The sequence below is a fragment of the Ursus maritimus genome, unplaced genomic scaffold (genome assembly GCF_017311325.1).
Source record: "Ursus maritimus isolate PB19 unplaced genomic scaffold, ASM1731132v1 scaffold_10, whole genome shotgun sequence".
NCBI classification, from domain to species: domain Eukaryota; kingdom Metazoa; phylum Chordata; class Mammalia; order Carnivora; family Ursidae; genus Ursus; species Ursus maritimus.
The window spans coordinates 68914491-68926630 of NW_024423344.1; the positions used below are offsets into that span (position 1 = coordinate 68914491).

Consider the following 12140-nt stretch of genomic DNA (forward strand, 5'->3'; position numbering starts at 1 on the left):
GGCGCCTTGGTAGCTCAGTTGGTTAAGCCTCTGCCTTCGGCTCAGGTTATGATCCCAGGGTGCTGGGATCAGGTCCCATGTTGGGCTCCCTGCTAGGCAGGGAGTCTGCTTCTCCCTCTCCCTCTGCCCCTCCCCACTGCTTGTGCTGGTGTGCGTGCGTGTGCTCTCTTTCTCTCTCTCTCTCTCTCTCTTTCTCTCTTTCAGATAAATAAAATCTAAAAAAAAAAAAAAAAGAAAAAAAAAAGGAAGAGCTTGGTTTGAGTTGCATTGTGGAGAGAGGATGGAAGGAAAATGAGATTGGACGCAGAGAGAAAGTCAGGGCATGTTTCAGAAACAGAGGAGGGAAATCATCTTCTCAGAATGTTTTTTGTCAGGACAAGAACATTGTGTGGTGAGGGGATTTAAAAAGACAGGAGAATGAATGGTGGCTTCCCAGTGTTCTTTGTGGATTTCTCTTCCACCTGCCGTAAGCCTGGGCAGATCTTCAGGGTTTATGCCTGGCTCCCTTTTCTTTGTGCTGACCTCCTGGGCTGAGTTGCCCAAGACTTTCAGCTCAATACCTCCAAACAAACAACTGCGAAAATGCTACCGTGTGTTTCAAAGAAGAACTACGTGGTGGATAGGACCACAAGTGTTTTTCAAGTGATTTTACAGTAATAATGGCTGGGCTTTTTCCCCCTGGATTTTTGTGCCTACTTTTGGACTTCTTGTTATTAAATATTTTATATAAACGAATATGTATTAATCTATCCAAAAGCTAAAGAACACAACAGAAACCCAATTACTTACCATCTAGATTAAAAAAGGAAACATTACCAATACTAATGCCTTTCCTCTGTGCTCTTCCTTAATTAAATCCTTTCTCCTGCCCCCTAGAGGTAACTACCATCCCAGTTTTTAAATTGCATTTTTAAATGCATTTTAAATGCATCCCTCCCTTCTTCTTTAGGAATGTTATATATACAGTACAGCTGTAAACAGTATGTTAATGTCTTTGAGCTTACATCATTGGCACCATACTCTCTCAGTGCTTCTGTGAGTGGCTTTTTCCTCCAGTATTATGTTTGTGAGATTGGTCATCTGGATGCATGTAGCTTTATTTATTTCCATGCTATATGTCGTTAAGTCATATTAATATACCACGATTTATTCTTTATCCCCTAGTTAGATATTTGTGTTACTTATTTTGTTTTCAGAACAAACACTGCTTCTATGAATGTGTCTCTGTATGTTTCTTCTTGAAATAAGAGTTTCTTCAAGGAATATGCCAGTAGAACAGCTGGTTGCAGGGACTGTGTATTCTTAATCCTGCACAGTAATGCTGAATGGTTTTTCCTATGTGGTTGTACCAGTGTATATGTCTACCAACAGTGCTGCTGCTATCAATAATATGAATAATAAGAAAACCCAATTGTATACTTAAAATTGTGTCAGGCACTGACTCTTCTATACACTTCATCTGTATCAAAGTATTTAATCCTCACACCAATCCAATGTACTAGTGTTACCCTGCATTTTGCAGTTGGGAAACTGAGGCATTTAAAAATACTAAATTGTTTGCCCAAGACATTCTGCTAAGAAATGGAAGAGCCAGGATTTGGACCCAGGAATCTGCCTTTAACAATTTTGCTCACATCCTAGGTAACTTTTGGTATCCAGACTACTTAAGTTTTTCCTGACTGGTGGGTTTAGATGGTATCTCTTTGTGGTTTTATTATATATTGGTTAGTAATGACAATGAGCATTTTAAAGTTCTATTTATTGACACTCCTGTTTTCTGCAAACTGCCTGTTCACGGCTTTTGCCCATTTTTTTTTAAATTGGAGTGTTTATCTTTTTCTTACTGAATCATAAAAGTTCATATTTTGTGAATCCTGATCCTCTGTTAGTGGCTCATGTAGTAATTCTGTGTTTAATTTTTTAGGAACCACTATACTGTTTTCCACAATTAGCTGTACCATTTTACTTTCCCACCAGCAATGCACAAGAATTCCAACTTCTGCACATATTCACCAATGCTTGTTATTTTCTGGTGGTTTTGTTGTTCTGTTTTTACAGTTATTCTAATGGGTGTGAAGTGGTACCTCATTGTAGAACAAGATTCATTTAGATAGTTATTGAGAAAACATTCTGAGTACTTCCTAATAATTGACCTTCTTTTATCTTTTTTTTTTTTTTTTTTAACCACGTAACTACTGCACAAATGGAACTTTTTTTTTCTTTAAGAATTATTTGTTTGGGGGGCACCTGGGTGGCTCAGTTTTTAAGCATCTGCCTTCAGCCCAGGGCATGATCCCAGGGTCCTGGGATTGAGCCCCACATCAGGCTCCCTGTTCCACTGGGAGCCTACTTCTTCCTCTCCCACTCCCCCTGCCTGTGTTCCCTCTCTCACTGGCTGTCTCTCTCTCTGTCAAATAAATAAATAAAATCTTAAAAAAAAAAAAAAAGAATCATTTGTTTGAGAGAGAGAGAGAGCATGGGAATGGGGGAAGGGGCAGAGACAGAGGAAAGGGAGAGAGGGACTCTCAAGCAGACCCCCCATAGTGTGCAGAGCCTGCTGTGGAGGCTCTATCCCAGGATAAGGCTTGATCTTAAGACCCAGAGATCATGACCTGAGCCAAAATCAAGAGTCAGATGCTCAACTGACTGAGCCACCCAGGCACCCCTAGAAGGAACTTTTTTTATAATTCTTCTCTCAAACCCATTTTCTCAGCTTATTCTTTCCTCCCCTACATAAAATCACAAACAATTCTGTCATATGGTTGTTACTAGGGAATATGCAATCAGTGTTCTACTTAGGAGAGGGTGTGTTTATTTTTTTATTTTTCATTTATTTATTTGAGAGCGAGAGAGTGCACAGAGGGAGAGGCAGAGGGAGAAGCAGACTCCCTGCTGAGCAGATCCTGGGATCCTGAGATCATGACCTGACCTGAAGGCAGACGCCTAACCAACTGAGCCACCTAGGTGCCCTGGGAGAGGGTGTGTTTAAAAATCTAGTTCATTGTAATTTCAAAACGGGTAGAACCTCTCTTCCTGGACTCAGTTCCACCTCAGACAGAAATATTTATGAGAAAGATGAGAGTGTTGTTGCTTGTTTCTCTCTTGCTTTATATCCTCTCCACTTCTTCCTTGCCATCTGGGTTCTCTTCAAAGTTGCGGTTTGCGGTAAAGAGGGGAGGAACATGGTAGGAAGAACTAGGGTGATCCGGGCTACTGTAACCTGTCATTCATTATTTTGGAGACATGGCAAATGTGCAAAGTTGCCTGGCGTCTTCAAGGACACTTTTGAGGATTTGGGAGAATTTCTCACCAGTAGAACCCTTAAATCCTGCTCTGTCTTTTCCAGTTGCCTTTACTCTCCTGATTCACATCCCTCCAGATTTTCCTGTTGAGCAGGGTCTCTCATAATGACCCAGGATGAGCCTCTTCTGCACGATCCACATCTGGGCCACAAGAAATATTATAAATACATGCCTCATTAAACTCTTCTCTTCCTGCTTTGTCACCAAAACGATTGTTGATCTTACCTAGATGTCCCTCAAAATCCAGGAGATACATGGAAAATCAAGTGATTCTCATCACATCCCTTTCACTTAGCTTAAAGTGTTCAACCTTGAGTTCTTAGATTAGGAATTCAACTTCCACTGATTATATTTTTAATTTCTTTCATTTTTCTCTTGAAGTGGGAGATGGGCAAAATTGTTGGTTTTGTAGTTCTTAGTCTGTTCTACTAGGTAGCTAGCCTAGCTTCTTAAGAATATGTGAGTATTTAGCACCTATTTAGTTTTATTACTGAATCTCTGTGACTACATGAAAAGTAGCAGTTAACATCTTTTTCTGATGAGATGATAAAATAGTTGGCAAGGAAGTGTACCTTTGCTTTAGGAATCAGCTCCCTATTCATCCATTCTAATTCAGTCGTATCAGATTATCTGTTTACTTTCCTCGTTTTCATTGGTAAACCTCATGAGCTTAATATTATCCATTAATTGCTTTAAAAATAAATTGTAATTTGGCATGTACCATCATTTGGATACTGAATTTCATAGGTTACTAACTTCCTTTAATTGATCGGACTTCTCAGATTTGATTTGACCTTCAGTTACCCATGCCATGCTGAATTCCTGGCACATGTAAAGGCTCAGTAACTGGACAAATGGATGAGTGGATGAATGCATAGATAGTCATCTTGCATTTTGTAATTTCGGAAATAAATCTGTTTTGGGCGCCTGGGTAGCTCAGTCGGTTGAGCATCCAACTCTTGTTTTCAGCTCAGGTCATGATCTCAGGGTTGTGGGATTGAGCCCTGTGTCAGGCTCTGCTCAGCATGGAGTCTGCTTCTGTTCCTCCACCCCCACCCCCACCCCCCCACCCCCGCTCATGTGCATTCTCTCTCTCTCTGAAATGAATGAATATAATCTTCAAAAACAGAAAAATATCTGTCTACTTTTAAGATTTAGATTTTATTTCTCTAAGACTACATCGAATTACACTATATTTGTGTGACAGTCTTCTTAGATATTTTATCAATTCTCTTTAACTCCCAGCCTTCTGCTATACTCTATTAGATAACATGGCAGCTTGATCTCTGTGGATACAGAATCACCATAGTTTTTGTGAGAACAAAGACCAACTTCCAAAAGTATCATGCTTACCAAGCACATTTCTTTCCAATCAAGTAAATATCTTTCTTTTTTTCCTAAGCTGTTTAAGGCCAATAATACCACCTATTGATAGGTATAGAAAAAGGTTCACTTCAGACTATTCCTGATTTCCTTTCTCTCAGAAGTTTGTGCACTCATTGCTTGAGCTCTGTCTTATCCAGCATGCCTAATTACTCATTGTTCACTAAGTCTACTGCACAGCCTCTTAACTTCAACCTACCCACATGGCTGCTTTAAGTCTTTTTCTCTTCTGACATCTAGAAATTCATTTTCATGGACAAAAATTCTAATCATTGTTAATAACTTTAAGTATAGAGCTAGTGATGCGTGTATCTGGAAGGAGGGAGGTCACTGTATTTTGAAATGAAGTAATTTATACTAAAGAATTGAGGACATGAACGTTGAAAACTTTTGAAGATACTTCTAGGTCCTCTAGAATTTGTATAAGTTTTTAATCTGTTTCTTCATCTAATAATTAAACCAAGTTTTCTTCAAATATCATTCAAAGAAAATAAAGTGAGAGTATTTCTTTTTTTCTGTTAGCTATATACCAGTATTTTCCTACTATTCCCAATACAAATGGGGAGTCCATCAGTAATGATGTTTATAAAATAGGTCTTAGTGGTATAATCTGAGAACCTACAATCATTTCTCATTTCTGTTGTGGGAAGGTATAGTCTCATTTTCAAATTACCAATTTAAAAAGTTATAGAATGAGGGGCACCTGAGTGGCTCAGTCAGTTAAGTGTCTGCCTTCGGCTCAGGTCATGATCCTGGAGTCCTGGGACTGAGCCCCACGTTGGGCTCCCTGCTCAGCAGGAAGTCTGCTTCTCTCTCTCTCTGCCCCGCCCCCACTTGTTCTTTCTCAAATAAATGAAATCTTTAAAAAAAAGGTTATAGCTTGGGGCAGCATTGTCCAATAGAAATCTAATGAGCCATATACATGCAATTTTAAGTTTCTTAGTAGACACATTAAGAAAGTAAAAACAAGTGAGATTAATTTCACTAATCCATTTTGTTTAACTCAGTATATTAAAAATGTTAGCATTTTAAGACAAAATAATATGAAAAATTATTAATGTGATATCAGAAACAACACATACACCTGACGTGCGTATGAGAATATACCAATAACAGCTTAAGCAACAGAACAATGAATGTGAAATGCAGTCATACCAGAACAGTGAAATTGTGTGTAAGGAAAAGTATGTTCCACAGCTTCTATATTTATATTACTTAATGTTAAATAAAATGGAAAATTTAGTTCCTCAATCTCATTAGTCACATTCCATGTTCTCAGTAGACAAGTGGGCTAGTGGTTAGCTCACAAACAAAACCTTTCATAAATAAGAGAGTGCTCATAGAAGAAAAACATACTGGTTTTTTTTGCTCCTCTATGTGTCAGCCACAGTTTTGGTTTTTGTCATTTGGAATTAGGAGTAGATGAACTAAATTCATTTTTAAACAGAAGATGAATTTATCATACTGTTGATGAACTTTTCACATTTTATTTTAGGACTACTTTTTTTTTTTTTTTTTAAGATTTTATTTATTTATTTGACACAGAGAGAGACAGCCAGCGAGAGAGGGAACACAGGCAGGGGGAGTGGGAGAGGAAGAAGCAGGCTCCTAGCAGAGGAGCCTGATGTGGGGCTCAATCCCACAGCACTGGGATCACGCCCTGAGCCGAAGGCAGACGCTCAAGGACTGAGCCACCTACGCGCCCCTTTAGGACTACTTTTAATACGCGGAATGATTTCCTGCCTATAGCATATAAAGTGTTGTAACAAAAGATTTGCTGTGTTCCGTGCATGTAGAGCTCAGTGGATTGTCTTCGTACACCCTAGCACCTTTCTGGCTTGGAACGTGCTGGTCAAATAGAACTACTTCTTCTTCTTTTTTTTTTAAATTTCTGTGACTATATTCCTGTGAAGCAGTCTTTTTAACCTTGAAAGAGGCTCTTCAGTTTTACTTTGAACAACTCAAATAGTCTTCCATTTCTTACAGTGTAATTTGTCTACTGGGATTTAATGTGTTGTTTCTTGCTAGCATTTTACATACTAGATTTTCATTTTACGTGGTCACGTTGTTTGAACATTTGCAAGCAGAGCTGCCGACTAACTGCTATTGGCCTGTTTCTTTGTGTGGCATGATTTCTTCTATCCACCTGCTCACAGCAGGTTGTCTACGGGCCTGAAGAGTAGCTAAATACTTTTGAAAATATCTCGAGATCCTGCTAAGGTCTAACAATCTCTGCATTTCTGTGATGTGAAGCTATTCATGATGTACCTTTGAAGGCTTTTTTTCTTTTTATTTCTCATATTCTTCCTTAAATATTTTCAAGAGAAGATAAATTTATGATAAATAACAGTACAAAGCTGACTGCAGCACTAGTGCACTCTACATTGAATAGGTTATTGATACTCAACTAAGTGGAACTAATTTTCTATGTTAAAGCAGACACATTTGGAATAGTGTCACATGAATGTCATGTTATTTACTACAGAACACCAGATTAAATGGATTATTTGTGAACTGATTGCAATGTTAAATAGATTACATAACTTGATAGCTTAAAATGCTCAGTGGGCCTCTGTAATATAGACTCTTATATTATAAGTACGTGCATATGATAGAGCTGTAATTGTGTTTGCAGATTGAATAATTGCCTGTGATATGTTTTCAAGTGCTTGTCTACACAGAGTTTGAATAGATTTTTCAATTTTAAACTTCCCTGTTTTTGAAGAAAATGAATTGAGTCTCATACCTCTTGAGTAAGGGAAGTTAAAAAGAAGCTGTTTTCTTTTCTTTCGTTTTTTAGATGAAAGTAACTCTCACAACCTCTGGGAACAAACTTCTGTTATAATCCTAAAAAATGGGTATAGATGCTAAAGTACATATTTTAATAATATTTTAGTTAGAAAATTAAATGAAGTGGCTTATGTGTTTGCTTATACTTTGCCAGTACCAAAAAAAAAAAAAAAAAGTGGATTTGGAAGTGTTTCTGTTTTTAGTCCCAAAATAAATGTTTTCCATGTTTTTCAGCTGTTTCTCTCCATCCCCTTAGAAGTAATTAGCTGTTATTTTGTACTATGTGCATGTGATTACTCTAGAGTTATCAAATGTAGTATGAAACCATCTACTTAGGATGTATAGGGTATATAAATATATAACTTCGTAAGTGGAGGTTGGCTTTTTCCCAAAGAAGTAGGAAATGAGAGAGTAATTATTAACCATCTCCTTTTCACATTCCTGAAAACATCAATTACAGTTACACATCCTAGAAACAAGCCCACCAGGAGAACAGAAATAACTCCGTTCACTATGCTTCGAAAAATTTAATCACAATTTAACAGCTGGGATGTATTTACAACTATAATTTAAAATATTAATTTGGACACCTCTACTGCTTTTGTAATGGAGTCCCAGAAGCTTAGCAGTTTTCTCGTCTCTGGTGGCATTGGTTTTATGATTTGGAGCCGCTTTTAAAAATTTACTATAATGGGAAAATGTCGTTCTGTGTCTCCCCCTGGTCCTCCCCCCAAGTATTTTTTTTTTCTCCTCTACTATCTGTTTACTAGAAAATGATATTTTAGTAGCTGCCAGAAGGAGAGAATTTTGAATAGTATAAACACTGATTGTGGTAAATGTGGAAAAGAATGCAGGCAGCTGCAGTGGAGAGCGATAAGACAAATCCCGGAGTAATGGCCTTTACCACACGTTATCGTGCTGGAAATCAGTGAGGGGAAAAAGAAAACTATTACTATTTCTTCCTCTTACTGTTCAGTGAGATTACGTTTAAAGGTGGAAATTGCCTCTGATTTCATTATCCCAGAAAGATATTTTTGGAGCATTTATTATTTTGTGAATGTTTTGCTTTTTTTGAGTGAATAGCCTTTGCTAATTTGTAGGAATTTGATTCTCACAAATCTTGAAGTTGTTTCAGTAATCAAAGTCTTACTTCTTGAATATGCTTTTCTTTAAAGGAAAAAAAAGTGTATATTTTATAAATGTTGGAGCAGAGAATCAAAATAAGAACAGAAGGAAGTTTTTATCTAGCTCTGAAGTGCCACTTAAAATAGGAAAAGGGGTAAAAAACACTTGGAGAAAATATTTGAATAAGGATGGGATATGTTTCATGAAAATAAGTCTTAATTTTTATTTTATTTTACTTTCTGTTATTAACTTATCAAATGGTCAGTTCATATTTGTTTTGGCATGTCTCTGACTCTTTGTAAGCTCTGATACTTTGTTCTTTGTGAATTCTAAAACCTAATTGTCTTAATCATAAACTGTGGGAAAATTGTATACTCCTGGTTTTTGTATGGAGGTAAATTCCAGTTTGAATGAAATTCTTTTCCCTATTTTTTTTTTTTTTTTATTACATCAGTCCTTATTGCTGAGCTATGTCAGGTTTGGGTACTTCTCTTTTTCTGTCTCTCTCCGTCTCTCTCCTGTTTGTGCCCCTCCCCCCCATAACATGTACAACATTTACAACGGGGATGTGGATACCAAACATGTAAATACATAAATAAGGTAATTTGAGTACTGAGAAGGTTGATAACGGCTATAAGACAGGATAATTCATAGAAAGTACCTAAAGGAGTGGTGGTTGGCTAGAAAGTTGTTTCTGAATAGCTTACATTGAGTTGAGACCTATGAGGAGAAGGGGGCAGCCACGCAAAAATTTAGGGGGTGAAAGTCCCAAGTCGCAGGAATGGCAAGTGCAAAGGCTGAGACCGGAACAAGCTTGATTTGTGCAGAGGCCCGAGGGAAGGCCAGCGTCTTGAGTAGAGTTTAGGAGAGTGGAAGAAGATGGGCAGGGATTAGATTGGACAGGGTCTTTGTAGGCCAAAAAGTTTGGGTTTTATTCAATTCCTCCTGTGAAGCTTTTGAAGGGTTTTGAATAGAAGAATGATACGACGTGATTTAAAATCACTGCTGTGAGGAGGATGGACACAGGAGACCAGTGGTGGAAGTAAGCAAACCATTTGTGTGATCACTGTAGTCGTCCAGGTGAGAGTTGCTGTTGGCTGAGACCAGGAGTCGGTCAAAGCCAGCCCATGGCCTCTTTCTGTATGGCTCACAAGTTGAGTGGTTATTACATTTTTAAATGGTTGGAAAAAATTTAAAGAAGGATGATATTTCATGACACATGGAAAGTATGTTAGATTTCGATTTCAGCATCCATAAATACAGCTTTACCAGAATATAGCCACGTTCGTTTGTTTTTTTATTTGCTATGACTGCTTCTGGAATTTTTGTTAAGTAGAACCTTAATACCCTGATTTTCCCTATCACACAGCAATTCAGTGGCTTAGCAGTTGTAAAGGTTATTGTGATGTTTTTGAGCTTAGAACCAAGATTTTAATTTTTCCGAACAAGAAGAACCACCCTCAGCCACTGTTATCAAACATTGAATGGCTTTGAAAATTAGCTTATGCTGCAGATTTGGTGTTCGTTAATGAATTCAACCTAAAATTGCAAGACAAAACAGTACTTACATGCAAAATCTATACTGTGGTAATATCATTTGACAACAATTAATGTTTGAATCACAACTAATGTCAAGCTGCTTTTTACACTTCCCAGGCTGTGAAAAGATTAAAACAAGAAGTGAACGACAGTTTCAGCAGCAAAGAAAATTTCCATATTTTAAATATCCATTTCATTGTACAGTTGAGGATCTTCCAGCTAGCCTAAAATTGGAAGTGGTATTAGACTAAAGGCAAATATCAGGAAATGCCTTGCAAGCAATGAATATGCTTAAGTAAAGTCCGATGCCTGTGGATTGTCATCAGTATTTAGCAGTACCTGTCTGTGGGGAAAGGTATTGTCAAAGGTGAAATAGCGGGGCACCTGGGTGGCTCAGTAGATTAAGTGTCTGCCTTCAGCTCAGGTCATGAGCCTGGGGTCCTGGGATCGAGCCCCTAATTGGGCTCCCAGCTCAGTGGGGAGCCTGCTTCTCCCTCTGCCACTCTCCTTCATTCGCACTTACTTTCTCTCTCTCAAATAAATAAATAAAATCTTAAAAAAAAAAAAAAGTGAAATGGTAAAATCTCATTGCAGATCAGCATTAACAGATGCGTATTTGCCATTGATTTTGGTGATAGAGAACACTAACTTTGAGCCCCAATTAAACAGAATTTTATCCCTAAGTAAAAGAATTCCATTTTCCTTATTAGTGTTACCAAAAAATTGTGCTTAGGTATTATTATTTTTTGAATGTTGTCCAAAAAAAATCATGAAAATCTCTTTTCTCTCTTGTTCTGTAACTAGCTACATCATATCCTCAATTTTGCCTCACAAAGCCTAAAACATTTACTACATGGCCCTTTACAAAAAGAGTTTGTCAGGTCTTGGCTTAGACTAAGGTGGTAGCAGGGGAGATGGTTAAGAAGCAAACTAATTTGACATATATTTGGGTGGGAAGGCAGAAAAGATTGACAGATCAGATACCAGGTGTGAAGGAAGTTAAAGAATGAAGCGTAAGCAACTGAGTGAGGGATGGCAGTGTTTACTGAGATGGGAGGTGGGGGAGGAGCAGGTTTGGGGAGGCAAATCAATAATTCTGTTTGAACTTAGTAAGTTTAACATGTACATTAGACATCCAAGGTCCAGTTAACAGTTGTCTCTGTGAGTCTTGAACTCATAGGACAAATGGGAATTGAAAACATAGATTCCATAGTCATAAGCCTGTAGATTTTCTCTCAAAGCATGGATCTGCCCATACAAAAGGATCTTACACCATACATAAAAATTAACTCAAATGGATTAAAGACCTAAATGTTATACCTAAAACCATGAAACTCCTAGAAGATGGAGGCCAAAAGCTTCATGACACTGGACACTGGTTTCTTGGATGTAACACCAAAGTCATAGGCAACAAAGGCAAACACAGACAAATAGGACTACATTAAACTTAAAAACATGTGTGCATCAAAGGACTACGAACAGCAGAGTGAATGGGAGAAAATATTTGTAATCCTGTATCTGATAAGGGGTTAATATCCAGAATGTATAAAGAACTACAACTTAACAACAAGACGAACCTTATTTATTTATTTATTTATTTATTTATTTATTTATTTATTTATTTATGTATGTATAAAGATTTATTTAGGGATGCCTGGGTGGCTCAGATGGTTAAGCATCTGCCTTTGGCTCAGGTCCTGCGGTCCTGGGATTGAGCCCCACATCGGGCTCCCTGGTTAGCAGGGAGTTTGCTTCTCTTGCTCCCTCTGCCCATCCCCCACCGCTTGTGTGCTCTGTCTCTCTCAATAAATTAAATCTTTTTTTAAAATAAGATTTATTTATTTATTTATTTTAGAGAGGGAGTGTGTGAGCGGGGAGGGGGAGGGGCGGGGGGAGAGAGAATCTCTGGCAGTGTCCCCGCTGAGTGAGGAGCCCCAACTTGGGGCTCAATCCCAGGACCCTGAGATCATGACCCAAGCTGAAATCAAGAGTCATAAGCAT

General features: G+C 38.0%; 1 protein-coding gene across 4 annotated transcripts in view; it reads left to right on the forward strand.

Moving 5' to 3' along the window:
- Positions 1-12140, forward strand: part of PCCA (propionyl-CoA carboxylase subunit alpha) — a 389990-nt gene that overhangs the window by 298020 nt on the left and 79830 nt on the right. The window lies entirely within an intron of this gene.